Here is a 16,880-nt window from a genome sequence, read left to right as displayed (position 1 = left end):
GCACCCCACATCCCTTATGTGTATACTCCATCTCTCCCACTGACTGTCCAGCCATGCCTCTAGTTGCCCTTTCTGATTTCCTGCAGCCACCCATGCTCCAACAATCAGCTGTTTTCCTGATCCAACAGACAGCTGTTTTCACGGAGCTGGGTACAGCCAGTGTTCTGCTAGTCAGGCGGCAGATCCATGGATGCAGGAGCAGTCAGCCAGCCAAAGTCTGGGACCCCTAGGTGAGCAGCAGTCTGTGGAGGATGGAGAAAGCAATTCAGGTCTCTTGAGTGCATATGTGTCCAATCCTCCCCTGTCCAAATGGCAGCTCTAGTCCATCAAGTGGTCAGGGACAGATTGTCTGAATCCTGGCAGCCTGGCCAGAAGACTAAATCCCAGATATATAGAGACTGTGCTGATTGAGGATTCAGGAACTATGGGCACAGCATCTACAGAAGCCAGTTAGAGAACACTGTCCACTAATAACAAACTACAGAGTTAGATACCTGGGCAGACTCCTAATTTTTCTATTTACAGGATTCATAGCAGACTTTGTTTTTAACCCCATGCTGCAGCAGCAGCTTTCTGTCTGCAGACAAGCCACTTCCACACAATTGACAAGAGAGCTAAATCTTGTATGTTGGTGGAGATTTAGATTACCATCCAGTATCTTGTCTTAGTGGGGAATCTAAAGATCTAATTAAAGGTGCAGCCATGCAGTAAATTATATGACAGTAAATGCTGTTGAACTTAACAGCATGCATTTTAGAGCAGACATAGTTAATGTAATCCCAAGAAACCTGCCCATCTTCTGAAATCATCATGTCAAGTCAGTGCTCTATGTCTCTACTCCACAATTTAAGCAGATACTTTTCAAGAGAGATTCTTCCTTAAGGAAGTCTATCTACAGAGAAATTTCCTTGGTATTTATTCCCCTTGTTATTTAGACATAAGCCAAAAGATTATCCTCTCCTTGACGAACATTGATGTTTTTATTATTTATTTTTAAGATATGCAGCTTCATTGTGTATTATAGGGTTTCATTTGGTTGTCACAATATTTTAAGTTACTTTCAAAACTGTGTAGCTAACTCCTTTGAAGACTATAGAAGAGTGATGGAAACAGAGACGTCTGAAAGAAGGGTAGAGTATAATTAAAAAAATCAAAATGGCAGTCACAATTCAAAATAAAAGGATGCCCTTTCTGTAAGTGTGTCTACATCGTATGCAGGAACAAAAAGAGAGTTATGGCTCTTTTATTTATTTATTATTTATTATTTAGATTTGTATGCCGCCCCTCTCCGAAGACTTTTAGTCTACTCTGAGAACATTTCTTGATAAACAGATTCTAATTTTTCCTTCAATAAAGATTGAAATAGATTGATGATAGAGAGACAAAGAGTCAAAGAGACAGACAGACAAGCAGGTGGGTGAATGGCTGAATGGGTGGATGAGTGGATGGGTGGGTGACGAGACGCGATCCCCGCTGGACGGGGGTCTCGACAACCCTGTGATGGTTCACTTTACGAGGCCCAATCCTGAAACCATTACTAGTGCTTACCAATGAAACATGGAGTCAATGGTCTGGGTAAAGTGACAAAGCTTTATTGTTACAGGTATGCCTCTTTTATGCCCATCATATGCAAATGAGGGGTTTCAACTGGTAATTTTTTATTGGCTATATGCAAGTTTAATTTTTCCTAATATACGTTTCTTATAGGCTACAAATATAAGGTTTTCGAATATATAAGTTTCTATAGGCTAAAAATAAGGCTTTTGAATACACAAGTTTTTATAGGCTATTTCTATATGCAAAAATAAGGCTTCTGAATACACAAGTTTTCATAGGCTATTTCTTTTAAGCTTCTTGATTGGTTACAAAAAGTATAATCTAAGGCGTTTAATAGGTTACTAACTTTTCACTTAATGGACCTATCGGAGGCTGAGTTGCTAGCCAATCACACTGTTTGTGTCTTATCTCGTGCCATGAGCGTGCTAAGGAATTTTTCTTAGTCTGTCCAAAGTTCATGGCTATCCTATGAGTCACTGTCTCCAGGCAAATTTTCACTACGCTTGTCCAGATAACTGATTCTGTATATCTTAAGCATAGCTAATTTACTTTCTGTGGCTTACACAATCCCTACAGGTGGGTTGATAGGTAGGTAGGTAGGTAGGTAGACAGACAGACAGACAGACAGAGGTAGAGGTAGAGGTAGAGGTAGAGGTAGAGGTAGAGGTAGAGGTAGAGGTAGAGGTAGAGGTGCGTTCCTCCCATTTCAGAACTGGTTTGTCTGAATTGGTAGCAAGCCAATGGTGATGTCACAATGACATCACAGAACCTATTCTATCGGTGCCGGTCTGTGGACACCACCATCTTTTTTAAAAAATATTTATTTATTTAATTAATTATTTTCCCCGGGTTTTTTTTCCTTCTGCGCATGTGCAGAAACTGAGTTTCTGGCATTGCTCATGTGCCACCATCTTGGTTTTGTTTTTTTGTTTTTTTTGCTTCTATGCATGTGCAGAAGCCGGGTTTTTGGCAAAGAAGGGAATGTTGCCTGACTGCTCCCTCCCTAAGCAACCTTGGAGGTTTTCAAGCTCATCTGAAGAGATGGTTTTTAAAGAAAATCCTGAAAAAGTCGCAAGATCCAGAGCTGACAGTCTCCAGTATGATGCATACCTCATGGCCCGGCCCACCCCACCTAATCCACTGCCACACCTGCCACTCCCAAACTGCACACCACTGGGAGCGACTGAACCTGGCTTCCCAACTGGCAGAGTGAACAAGGCAGGAGTTGCTCCAAGGCTTTGAGGTTCTGAGGAGCAAATCTTCCACCCACTGAATCCCAGGCCCTCAGCCCCTCAACCCTGCCAGCCCACTAGCTTTTCACTGAGGAGAAGTAAAAGCAAAATCTCTTTGTACTTCAGAAGCAACTTCCAGGCAGGACAAAACAGCAATTGTAGAAATGTTGGGGGGGGGGGGTCTCCAGAGGAAGCCTGCAGTGCATGCACCCCAAGAGTGGAGTCTTCTTGCAATGCAGATTCAAACTCTGCCAGAGCTCTGCTTGAACATAGTGGGAGACTGAGCTGTTGACATGATCACTTCCTCCCAGCCTCATTCTGTCTGCCAGTTGGGAAGCCAGGTTCAGTTTGAACCTGTCACCAGTTACTTTGGCTGCCGCAGTGCCTGCTTCATTCTCTGCTCCCTCTCCTTCCCTCACTCAACTGCTACTGCCAGGGTGCTGCCAGAACAAGCATGGGGGGGTGTATGTAGGGAGGCAGAGAACATTTGGCACTGAGGTAGAAGCAACCATGATGGTGAGGAAAGAGAGGCTTCTTTGCCAGCCTTCCAGATGGCAAAACAGAATTTTTTGCTGTGGCTAGATGGGTGTTCTGTCTGGGTTTTCCCAGACCTCCACACCCACTGAAAAAACAGCCAGACACTCTGGTAAAATCCAAAAGTATTTTATAGCAGGAAAAAATAAGCACAAAGGAAAACCTGTCTTCACAGCAGACAGGTTACAATACGTTACAACAGGGTCCTGATGTCCAGTCAATTTCACAAGCTTCTTGCTGGCACCCCCCCCCCCCCCCAAGGTTTCAATAGTCCAAGGCACAAACCAGGATTGTAGCCACCAAAGTTCACAGACAGGTCTCACGAATCTCCAAGATAAAACTCCACAAGCCAGGAAGGGTGGGGCCGCCTTTTATCCTTTCCCAAGCACCACACCCAAACCCAGCTGTGACCTCTAATGCTGGAAATACCTAGCCAATTGAGTTCGTCTCTGATTAGCTCTCCTTTGTCGCATATCTATGATGTCATGAGCATCTTCCCCCAGGGAATCCAGGCTGCTTGCTGGGGAGAGCTCCCCCTGGTGGAACTCTGGCTGTCCTTCTTCTTCAGCCTGGGATTCCGCTTCCTCGTCAGTCTGCACCTCCTGGTCCTCAGCCTCTCCCTCTGAGCTGGAAGCCGACAGCAAATCAGCCATTCCCGGAGGGGTCCCAGGCTGAACCACAACAGATGGGTGGGCATGTGCCTGAGGCGGGGAGTGGGAAGCAGCTTGTCCAAGTGGCTGCTGCAACAGCTGCAGCAGGAACAACCTTTCTTGTCTCTGAAAGGCCTTCCTCACTGTTGCAGCCACAGGACCTTGCTTCTTCTGGCACTGAGATAGAAGCAGGTATGGTGGCAGAGAAAGCTAGGCTTCTTTGCCAGCCTCTCAGCTGGAAAAACAATTTTTGCCAGTTCTGTGGGCATGGCTATGTGGAGGGCATGCAGGGGTGGAAAATTGCTCCAGTAGCAGAAATGGAGTTTCACATGCAGCTCCATTACCACTGGACGTGCATGAGCTGTGCACATGCAGACAATGCGATTCCGGTAAAAATCACCATTTGTTTGCTTCTGCACATGCAGGGAAGCAAAGAAATAAGCATTTTTTTTCCCAAAATCTCTCTGCCAGAAATACATTTGCATGAGATTTCTGCTGTTGCACATATGCAGCAGCTGCATCACCTAGTGTGGCAGCTGGGGCCAGCAGCAACAGCGGCAGGCTCGAGCTTCAGCCACATGGCCTGCTCTCTGCTCTCCCGCATTTCTTGGCACACATGGCAATGGCGCCCTGAATGAGTAATAGAGGTAGAGGTACAAGTAGACATAGGCATAGAAATAGGCATAGGCATAGTCAGCTAAAGCCAGAACTGGGATTAGATTTATTGGCCCCTTAAATAAAGGAACAATATAAAAATAGAAGCAGTTTTTCCCATAGGAATCAATGTAAAAGCAAATAATGCATGCAAACCCATTAGGAAAGAAATAAAAGCTCAGAATTTGGGTGGGAGAAGGAGGAAGAGGACAATCGCCGCCAAAGGAACAAGGTGAGATGAGGGTAATCAAAAAAATCCAAAACTTTAAGGCTTAAAAAAAAGAGGGACTCTGAGGTGGCGAGGAGAAGCACATGCCTCCCATACACCCAGCGTGAGGCTGCCTCTCATACATTGTGCCAGTGAGAGAAACCTAGGGGGAATGGCAGGAAACTGGCCGGGCCTTTCGTGCCGCTCTCAAATTTCCTGGGAATTTTTTCCATGTTTGGGTTCTTAAGTAGAAAAAGGTTCTTAAGAAGAAGCAAAAAAATCTCGAACACCCGGTTCTTATCTAGAAACATTCTTAAGTAGAGGCGTTCTTAAGTAGGGGCACCACTGTATTATTATATATTAAACAATTTATGCTAGTTGGAAAGGGATGGGAGAAATTTGTTGAAATGATTGTGAGGTCAATTTTTTAAAGCTGTAACTCATGGGGATGTATGAAAGAAAAGTAAACACAATCTGGAAGGATAAAATAACATTATAATTCAAAACAAGAGTTAGGAAAACAAATAGTTATTGGGGTAGAAACATTCAGTTATTATCTCAAGTGGTGGTTTTCTCTAAGATCTTGCAGTTTCCTCAACCATTATGAATTATGCAATGTTATACATGCCTCCCCTTTTAAAAAAATATGATGCAAAACATTGGATGCCAACTGAAATATATGGGGAGATAGTCTTTATGGTAACCCAGTAACCTAATAGAAAGATTTACATGAGTCACAATAGGTATTTATCAGGTTTTTAAAATGTTAGTGCTTTTGCTTCAAGGTTGCCATCCAGAAGTGGTATTCAGCTGGTTTGGACCCATAGGAATCAATGTAAAAGTGAACTGGTAGTAGCAGCCTGCAGGTCTGCCCACCTGCCTTGGCACTGTGCCGTCCTATTTAGGCACAATTTGAAGATGTGCATATGCGTGCAAGCTGTGTGCATGCATGAGCAAAGTGCATGTGCGGAAGACCACATACATGCATGAAAGGGGTGGGTGCAAGCTAAGTGAGTGCACTTGCACTTGCATTTGTGAACGGGTAAGGAAAGTAAGTGAATACCACCTCTGTTGCCGTCATCAACAGGGTAGGCATGGCGACAGTGAGGCAAATGTGGTTGATAGATTCTTCAGCGGGGCTCAGGAATGTAGGAAGTCATACAAAATTGCCAGAGAATAGCTGCCTAAGCAGATAGCTGAAATCCTACAAATTGAGCAGTGGAGGAACAAATGGAATGAGGAGATAAGCCCTGCTGAAAGAAGCAAATCAGCAAGTAAAATACCATGCTCTCTTGGCCTTTTTTTGTTTTTCAAATGCCTTATTTCAGAATAATATTATCAACAAGAAGGAATATTTTAGTAACTCACATGTAATTTGAGGCCTGCATAAAGCATTTATTGCCGAAAGTTAGATGGCATTGTGATTTGAAAATTTATGGAGTTTATGTAGGTAACAGGAAACTTATCCTTTGTGTCTTGAAACAAAACTGATAACAGAATGTGAAAATTGTAACTCGAAGTATCTTTTAATGCTTGGGTATGTATTAGGGTGCTAATAAGAATACTACTATCCTATTCAGAGGTGATATTAACTTATTTTCCCTACCAGTTCACAAATGTGAGCATGTGCTTTATTTGGTCAAAAGAGGATACCAAACTTCGAGCCGATGTAGACCTTTGTCTTTAAGCTGTAGAGCCATGATGGCGAACCTATGACATATGTGCCACAGGTGGCACATGGAGCCATATCTGCGGGCACACGAGGCATTGCCCTATGTCAGCTCCAGCTGATTTGAAGCTTCCAGAGAGTGGGGAGAGTGCGAAAGTAGCCCAACAGGCAGACTGGAAGTTTGTTTCCGAAGTTCCGGTAGGCCTGTCCGACCTGTTTTTGGCCATCCACAGGCTCCAAATGCTTTCCTGAAGCCTAGGAAAGGCAAAAAATACAACCCAGCGCAACAGGCCTGTTGGAAGTCTGGAGGCTTCATTGAAGCCTGCACACATGCACGGGGGGAGGGAGTGCAGGGGGATTGTGCACGCATGTGCAAGGAGAGGGCATTGTGTTATGGGTGTGGGTGGACTGCATGCACTATTACACACATGCCCAACCTTTTAGCACCCAAGCAAAAAAAAAAAAGATTTGCCATCACTGCTCTAGAGGATCCTACCTGGAGAGAATGCAATTTTGTTCTGATTTAAATGTGCCTTCAGGATGCTTAATCAAACACAGAGACTTTGCTCATATATTCAACCTTTTCCTGCTTTCCTTGGCCTGTTTGTGTCCTTGAAAAAGAAAGTAGGTGGACATTACATAGATTTCTGGGCAATTCCAATGGCATAAGGGCAATTTTTTCTCTTGGAAAACAGAAGGTTGAAATAATGGATTGTCAGGACTGGTGCTTTTTGTCTCCAAAAGTTCTTCTAATTTCTAATGCTGAAAGTGCTCAAAATCACATACATGCAAGAACTTGGAAATAAATAAGAAGCCCCTTGATTCATGCCATTCGGTTGAAAACCAAAGTCAATCCATCTTGCCAACCACAAGTCATATTTATTCACATTAAAGTATTATATAAGCAGTAAACTAAACAGCCAAAGGTGAGGGATGGGTCCTGTCAATGTGTAACTCATTTTCCAAGCCAAATTTAAGGCAGTGCTTAATTCTTCCAATTTTTTTGGTCCTTCTCAGCTAAGATAGCATTAAATCTCCACTCACAGGAAATACAGGTCCAAAGTCAGGATTAATGTTTTGGCAGAAAAGCTGAGCAATGCCATTGGGAGCCAGTGGTGTTGCTGAAGTGACAGAAACAATTATTGAAATGCAAGAGAGCTTTGTGTATATCTTGACTTCCAAATCACAACACCACCTACAGTTTCAACTCAAATAAAACTTGAGGCTAAATTGGAGACCCCATCTGAGGGATTTCTAGGAAAGTCTCTCAAGTCACTTCCAGATAATCAGGATTCTGTTACCCAATTTTCTGCTTTTAGGAATGATATTAAAAGGAAACAGAATTTTAAGTCAGCTGATCTGAATTTATCTATCTGGAATCCACTTTCTGCGCTTCAGTGAGATACTATTCCTTCACTATCTTCATAACATCATCTACCTGTGTTTTCCCCAAAATAAGACCATGTCTTATTTTTATTTATTTATTTGAACCCTGAAACAAACACTTGGCCTTATTGTCGTGCACTCAAAAGCCTGCTTGGACTTATTATTATCCATGGATGTCTTATTTTGGGGAAAATCCAGAAAGCCACTAGGTGGAGGAAAAAGCTTCAGAAAGCACTTCTAATGTTTATCTCACTCTCTCTCTCTTTTTCAGACAGAAAACTGTTATGATCTAAACATTCCTGGCTAAAAGTATTGCAGGGATAATTTTGAAGGGGAAAAGAGAAGAATGTGCTGCAACTAAAAACAAGACATAGACAATATGATTTATTATAGGACTAAATATTCTGAAATGTTTTCGGGGTAAAAAAAAATTATTTATTTTTTTCTCCTCCAGCACAAAACATACAATACAAAATACCGTCTCTTCTTAGTACAATAAAATGTAATTTGATTAGTACATCATATATAATCTTCTCTAAGGAGAAGGGCGGCATAAAAATCGAATGAATAAATAAATAAATAAATAAATCACAAAAAATCATTAACTATATTTACTGTCAGTATCAATAACTTTTTTGTGTGCCCCATCTACTTTTGTCATCCGGATTAACCAATTGTCTTCTAATTTTTGCTGGAGAGACGGAGTAACGACACGGACACCAGAGCTGGATTTGAAATTGGGTCATTTTTATTAACATAAATTTGCATAATTTATTCAAATACTTTGCATAAATTAGCATAAACAACTATGACCCGGAAATGGACCTGCAGGGTCAAACAAATACTTCCGGGGCGGAAATGACGTTATGCCAGCAAACATTCCTGGGCAACTCATGGGCGTATCTCGATGCAAGGTCCAGGTGAGGGCCAGGCCGTCACCTGTGACCTTTTTCTGCCATGCTGTGCATGAGGGGGGTCCCACCGGCTAACCCGAATCGGGGAATTAAAGGTGCAGGACCCAAAGACAGGTTCCCCCCAGCTGCTCAGGCAGAAACTCCCTCCATGAGCTTGCGGAGAACCTGTCAATCATCCCCAAAGATGCCCAAGGGAGAACGCGCGGTTGCTAAACCACCCAGTTTTCCGCCCCTAACCTGCCTACCCAAATGACCAAAGGTAAGCCAATTAACCTAATTAATGCAAGCACCCCCTAACCGCACATCCGTCACCCCAGTGTGGAATGGGTGAAAAAACAGCTCAGCTAAGAGGCAGAACTGCAAAAAATTCCCATTCGGCCCCCTAAGGGCGACCCCGAAGCACACTGCAAAATAGTGGAGGGCGGGCGGGTGTCTGCTCTTGAGCTCAGTCCGGGCGAAAAGGGGGAGCCCCGGGCCTGCTCGCCCTTATATAGGGCAAGCAGGCCCCGCCCGGACCAATCAAGGACCTGACCAATCAGGTCCCGCTCCCCCGAGCGAAGTCTCGCGTTGCGAGACTTCGCCCGGGATCCAAGATGGCGGCTGCCATGAGGGACCGTGTCTCCCGGTCCCTCCAGCAAAGCCTGCCAGCCGGGTAAGTCCGGCGCTGCCCATTTCACCATTGGGCCCATTATCTTATAATTAAATTTCATTTTTAATATTTATTCAAATATTTAATACAAATCAAAATCTTTCTAGCTTATTAAACATTAAGCCATAGTGCTTTCTTCCTCTCTTTATACATTTTAATAAAGCTAAACACCCTTATTTAACCTATGAATACTAAAAACTAAGAAAAAATAAAATAACAGTAAAAAAAAAGACAAATTAAAAAAAACAAGCAAATTTCAAACTTTTCTCATCTCCCTCTTAATATTGTCTGTTTGGTTACTTCCAAATCTTTGATCAGAACTTATCACCTTTTTTATGAACAGCTGATCTCCTTCCTTACTATAAATCATATCAATTAACCCCACTTAATACACTAAACCAGAATAGTAAAGCCTTAAACCAGTGTTTCCCAACCTTTTTTGAGCCGTGGCACATTATTCACATTTAGAAAATCCTGGGGAACATTGAGGGGGGGGGGCCCTAAAAAAAGTTTGGACAAAAAAAATATCTCTCTTCCTCCCTTTCGCTCTATTTCTCTCTCTCTCCCTCTTTCTCTCTCTCCCTCTTTCTCTCTCTCCCTTCCTTCTTCTTTCTTTCCCCCTCTCTCCATCTCTTCCTCTCTTTTTTGCCCTCCTTCTCTCTCCCTCCTTCCCTCCATCTATGTCTTTCCCTCACCCTCCTTCCCCCCTTTCTCCCTCTCTCTTTCTCTCCCCCCTCTCTCCCTCTCTTTCTCTCTTTTGCTATCTCTTTCTCTCCCCCCTCTCTCCCTCTCTTGCTATCTCTTGCTATCTCTTGCTATCTCTTGCTATCTCTTTCTCTCTCCCCCTCTTCCTCTCTCTTTCTCCCTCTCCCTCTCTTGCTATCTCTTTCTCTCTCTTTCTCTTCCCCCCTCTCTCCCTCTCTCTTTCTCTGTCTCCCTCTCTTGCTATCTCTTTCTCTCTCTTTCTCTTCCCCCCTCTCTCCCTCTCTCTTTCTCTCCCCCCTCTTTCCCTCTCTCTTTCTCCCTCTCCCTCTCTTGCTATCTCTTTCTCTCCCCCCTCTCTCCCTCTCTCTTTCTCTCAGCAGCCGCAGCAGGTAGTAGCCGTGGGGCGGCGGCAAGGTCATCAGCTGTGAGGCGGAGCTTCGGAACGGAGGCACCGATGGCGGCAGGCAAGTGCCAGCCACGCAATTCTAGCATGTCCAGCCGCCGCCGTCTGTCCCTCTGTTCTGGAGCTCCGCCTCACAGCTGACCACTCTGCCGCTGCCCCACAGCTACTACCTGCTGCGGCTGCTGCTGCCATCACCCTCCCGCTGCGCGCCGCCCTTCCGCTGCCGCTACCCTCCCACCAGGCACCAAAGCTCACCTGCTGCAGCCGCCAGGGAAGCTCCAGCCGGGTGGGGTGCTGCAGTTGCCGGAAAACTTGGAAGGCGCTAAGAAGGAAGCTCAGCTTCCGTTCTCACAACTTTTTGCTCTTCGCAAAAAGTTTCGAGACCAGAAGCTGAGCTGCTTTCTTCGCGGCACACCTGACCATGTCTCGCGGCACACCAGTGTGCCGCGGCACACCGGTTGGGAAACACTGCCTTAAACCATCAAATTACTTAGTCAAACCTACACAAATCACCTTAATATATTTCATTTATTTTAACATATAAAGCAACTCTACTACTCCTACTGAATAAAAATCCATAAATAACATTCATTAAAAAAAGAAAATTATTATAAAATGTTTCAGATTTAATCAAACTTTTTCAAAGCTTTCTTTTTCTTGTCTACACTCAATATCTTTCTTTCCTGTTTTTGTGCCTTTTTAAAAAAAATTTACCTTCTTTTCCTTTATCTTCCCCCTCCTTCTTCTCTTAACATATCCCTTCTTTGCAAATCTCCATCCTTTAATTTCTTTTCTTTTTAAGGTCAACCAAATCCAATATCTTTGCTCACATCCTTTCCCTCTTTTAATAGTGCTTATCTTAATATCATCATATGGGACATGGGCTTACATAGTATTTCTAACTTTCTACATTTAGTCTGTATTTAAATGTCATTCAATTACCTAATAAATTCACATATATATTTTAACCATCTATAATACATATCAAATTCATCTTATTTTCCATTAACATTTAATTAATTTTACTGAAACATTTTCAAACTCCTTCTTGATAATAACTTATGACTTTACTAATAAATTTAACCTTAATGTTAAGAACAAATTTAAAACTATTTCTAAAAAAAATTATCAAGAAATAATAAAAGCTAGTCACTCCTATTAATGCTAATCTCCTTTTTAAAAGCTTTCTATCTACTGTTAATACATTTCTTTCTTGTCTTTTTAAACCATCTTTTTATTCCCTCTCTCTTTTTCTTTCTCCTTTTTAAATATCCAGTCTTTACAGATCTCCACCTTCTATTTCTCTTAACCTTTTAAACTCCAATTCTAGCAAAGTCTGTGAAATCCCGTAATCTCTATAGGAATCCAAGTAGAGTTGGTTTTTCTTCAAATGGCAAACTCAAATTGAATAAGTCTCTTCAAATCATTGATTTGCATCAAATAATTACTTATTTGAACAGGCCTAAAATGGCAATAGCAACAGCTCTTAGACTTATATACTGCTTCATGGTACTTTAAAGACCTCTCTAAGCAATCTACAGAGTCAGCATATTGCCTCCAACAATCTGGATCCTCCTTTTCTCATCCTCAGAAGGGTAGAAGGCTGAGTTGAACCTTGAGCCAGTGAGAATTGAACTGCCGGCAGTCAGCAGAGTTAGCTGGTAATACTACATTCTAATCACTGTGCTACCATGGCTCAGTAATAAATCTAAAATCTCTAAAATTTGGCAAAATAGAATATCTTCCTGATGGTTATGTTCTGCGTGAAGATCAGACTATATCAGCTAACAATCTGGTGCTAACAAACCTATTTGTTTATATGTAGAATATTTCTGAACAGTGAAAGCTGCTAGCCTATGAGAACTTGCCCAGCTAGTTCCTAGGAATTATTCATTCATTGCTTTTATATTATATAATTTTACTTTAATTGAACACAAGGCCCTGTCATTCCAATGTAAGGCCTGCTTAACTGTGGACTAATTGTCTGGGGAAAAATGTAATCAATCAAGTATCAAAGTTCTACACTTCGTTACATATCAGTGTCATTCTGGTAGGAAACTGCGCTTGCATTTAATTGACATTTAACAAAATGATTGTTAATGCTTCAGGATAATTGGAGTGTATACTGTATCAGCAAAGTGCTTAAAATACTTATTGACCTTTTGTTAAGTGTGTTAATCAATAGCAAACATAAAATTGCTATTATGTCAATTAGAAAGTTGATATGTTGCTTCCAGGTACATAACAAAGGGAGATAAATGATTGTCAGATAAATGACTGTTGGATAAGACACTGCTCGCTTGGATCTCAAATACTGATAAAGATAATGCCCAAAGGATAATATCTGAGTTACTACGTTCTCCAGCTAAAGGAAAGAGCAAAATTTTTAACAATGCATAACAAAACCTTCCCGCTGACAAATGTTCTAAGTTCGGAAAGCTTTTGTATCATTATTTTATTATTATATATTAAGTTTATTTGCCACCAATCTCACCACAAGTGACTTTCATATTCTTCATCAAGGTCAGCTGTCCTATTTTGCATATTTCAAAGTGATGCTTACTTTGAATTTTGAAAGAAAGAAAAAAAGGAATTTTGCTTCCTTATTCTTTTTAAATTTTTCTTAATTTTTTTTCAGAATGTTTCACTCCAGGAGAAAACTCCTTAATTCATTTTTTAAAAAAAATCCCTGTAAGAAGTAGGAAAATCATAAACAGAGCTTAATAAAAGAATCTCACTATTGTTTTATTCCTGCTTATTGATAATGTGTATCAATTGATGCTATGTGATAAATTCCTTCAAGCCTCATGATTAGGTGCTAGGTTTGTTATTCCCCAAAATATTATGTTTTTTAAAAGCTACCTTTTTATCATTTACAATTAAAGACTACATTAGTGAAATCTGATCACAATTGCTTAAAACATTTAACTCTATTCTTTATGGAAATATAGGACAAATATGAAAGGAGTTTACAAATCTAATGACAGTATGCTCTCTTGATCTCACTAACCTGATCTCCCTGTATGCACACACCCACACTTTTGGGAAAGAAGAATACCAACCCAGATCATTAGTGGGTTCTAAAACCCTTTACTATCTGCTCACAGGTACATTCATGTGTGCAAGCAATGCTTCTGCATTTCCACAGAAGGGCCCCAGGCAGGTGGGTGGAGCCTCCTGCCACTGGTGTTACTGGTTCTTAGAACTGAGCCAAACTGGGAGCCACTCACCGCTGACCTAGATGCCCTGAAAACTCCCAAAGACAACAGCACTGCATTTTGGTTTTTATCTTCACAACAGTCTTCTGAAGAAAATAATAGCTATCCACTGAAAGAGAAACCAAATCACAACTATCCACTGAAAGAGGGACCAACTTATGTGTTACTAAGATGCAATTTGCCCTTGTCTGGCTTTCCCTAGAAAAAAAGATAAAGCCAGCTGATAGAATGACTGCTACTCTGTGTAATATCTATAAGAGCTTTGCTCACCCATAAACATTGTTTTCTTCTAACAGATTTCCCTCCAAGCCTACTCGGTACACATCAAGATTGTTGTGGAGAAAAGAAAAGGAGAAATTAGGAAATTTAGGTATTTTTTCCGATAGACAGACAGACAGACAGACAGACAAGCAAGCTCACTTTATCCACAAGTTTCTTGGATATTTGCTGACAAAATATTTCAAAATACAGCCATTTTGGACCATTTATAAAGATATGTCACCTCTATTGTTTTCTTTGAAGAAAAAAAATCTATGTCTTTTCTTATATACTGTTGAAATTCTTTTTCTTTCTGATTCAACATCCATCTAGTTCTTTTTCTCTTCCCTTTCCAGATTACCATTATTGGGTTATGGTCAACCCATATGCCTGTTTCAGTGTTCATGTGTTGTACATTGGTTGACATTTTTAAGGACCTCCAAATCATATCAATCCCTGACCAAAACATGTGTGTAGCAGAATAGAAGGTATATTGTTTTTCAGTTGGGTTCTTCTGTTTCCATGAGTCAACTATGCTCAGTTCATCCATCAAAGTGAAAAAAGATTTTGGTAATTTTTTTTCCTTTGGGGTTTGTTCTTTTTTGATGTTTTATAGACCATGTCTACCTGTACAATAGCATTAAATTCTTCCAACATACATGTGTTTTCATATTCTAATTCTATTGATATCTCCGGTTTTAAAGTGATTAGGGCTCCAGTCTCACTTTTCCAGCATCAGATCACACTAAAGCAGCCTTTAGCCTCGCCCGCACTACAGAAGGAGATACTTTTCAATTTCCTGTTACCTCCCCAATTTTATTTCTTTTCATTTCTGCAAGGAGAGAGAGAGAGAGAGAAAAGAAAGAGACAGAGAAAGGAAGGAAGGAAGTAAAGAAAGAAAGAAAGAAAGAAAGAAAGAAAGAAAGAAAGAAAGAAAGAAAGAAAAAGAGGAAGTGTGTGTGTGTGAGAGAGAGAGAGAGAGAATGTGTGTGAGAGAGAGAGCTGTGTGAGAGTGTGTGGGTGAGAGAGAGAGAGAGAGAGAAGAGAAAGAAAATAGAGAGACAGAAAAAGAAAAAAAAAAGAAAGAAGAGATAAAAACGATGTGCTATTATTTTTAACTATTCCATCATTTATCATGTGTTAATATTTTGCACTGTGATTTTTATTTTCTTTCTTTTGCCCAGGGCTACCACATATTTTTCAGGGATTTTCAGGCATTCAATGTTTATTGTCCAGAGCATAAATGTGTGTGTTTATTTTGTACGTCAGGTTGCATAAATCCAGTTGAATATGCTATTCCTGGAATGTGATGTTTTGTATACATACAGAGAAAGAAGCACTTTTGTGATCTTTGACTTTTATGCTTGTTGTCAAACATCAGCCATAATACTAATTACTGTTTTGAACAATATATAGGTTATATTATATGAATGGCTATTTTATAAGTGAAATTATGACTGAAATATTTCTGCACCTATATTAGTTCTCATTGTCAGGAAGTTTCTGCTTAGTTTTAGATTCCTTCTCTCTTTGTTCAGTTTCCATCCATTGCTTCTTGTTTTGCCTTCTGATGCTTTGGAAAATATACTGCCTCCACTTCTTTCTGACAGCCCCTTAAAAGCCTGTTGCCTATCACACTCTTGGGCAAAGCATGTCAGCCATTTCCTCCTTTCAGTGGTTCATGAAAGTACATCTATAATATGTAGATAATAATGTTGAAAAAAGGTGAACAACATTTTTACAGAATTGTAGATATGTTGCAGCTGGGTGTGACAAAGATTGGCTGGGAGGGGAAGGGCCAGGCGAGGCACCCCTTGTCGCGAGTGACATTGAGTTGACCACACCCAGCCAGGCACATGACCATGAATCCACACCCATCCATGCCTGTCACATGACCATCAAACCACACCCACAAAATAAGCCACGCCCACAGAACTGGTAGTGAAAAAAATAGAACCCACCCCTGTCTAAAGAGGTTTAATTTATCTAGTCCCTAATTTCTTTACATGCAAGCCTAGTGTATATGTGGAGATATGTGTATTTCTAGAAATGTCCCCCTTCCCATATTCTCGTTCAGGCTGAGGGAAACAGGCAGCTGGCTATCGCAGGTGCCCAAAGAAGGCTAGGGCAAGGAGCCCTGTTTATTTCCACTTTTCTGTATATAATAAGATATCCACCTCTGTCGTCAGGCATGGGGGAATTGAAATTTCCATTCCCCCTAGGCTTAGAGAATTTATACATGGTATGCTTGTATGTATGAGTGGTTCTTTAAATTGGGGGTTTTTTAGATTGCTTTTAATATTAGATTTGTTTACATTGTCTTTTTATATTATGTTAGCTGCCCCGAGTCTTCGGAGAGGGGCGGCATATAAATAGATAGATAGATAGATAGATAGATAGATAGATAGATAGATAGATAGATAGATAGATAAATAAATAAATACAGTGGTACCTCGAGATACGAGTTTAATTCGTTCCGGACCTGGGCTCTTAAGTCGAGCAGCTCTTATCTCGAACGACTTTTCCCCATAGGAATTAATGTAAATAATTTTAATTGGTTCCAGCCCTCAAAAAACTCACAAAGTTAGTCTAAATTATGCAGAAAGACATGTTTTTAATGAAGAAATGTACATGTACATATAAATGAATAATGAAGTTTCTTTCACTTAACTTGTAAACTTTCTTAAACTTTTAAATTTACATATGTTCAACTTCTCTGCCACCCAATCCTGTAGGACAGAGGTCCCCAACCCTTTTTGCACCAGGGACCGGCTTTAAGCGATCAAGAGAGGAATGGGTGAATGAATGGACGGAGGGTGGGAAGGAAGGAAGGAAAGAGGGAA

The sequence above is a fragment of the Erythrolamprus reginae genome, chromosome 2, assembly GCF_031021105.1.
Source record: "Erythrolamprus reginae isolate rEryReg1 chromosome 2, rEryReg1.hap1, whole genome shotgun sequence".
Classification (NCBI taxonomy): Eukaryota; Metazoa; Chordata; class Lepidosauria; order Squamata; family Dipsadidae; genus Erythrolamprus; species Erythrolamprus reginae.
Note: the sequence above shows the minus strand (reverse complement) of the source record.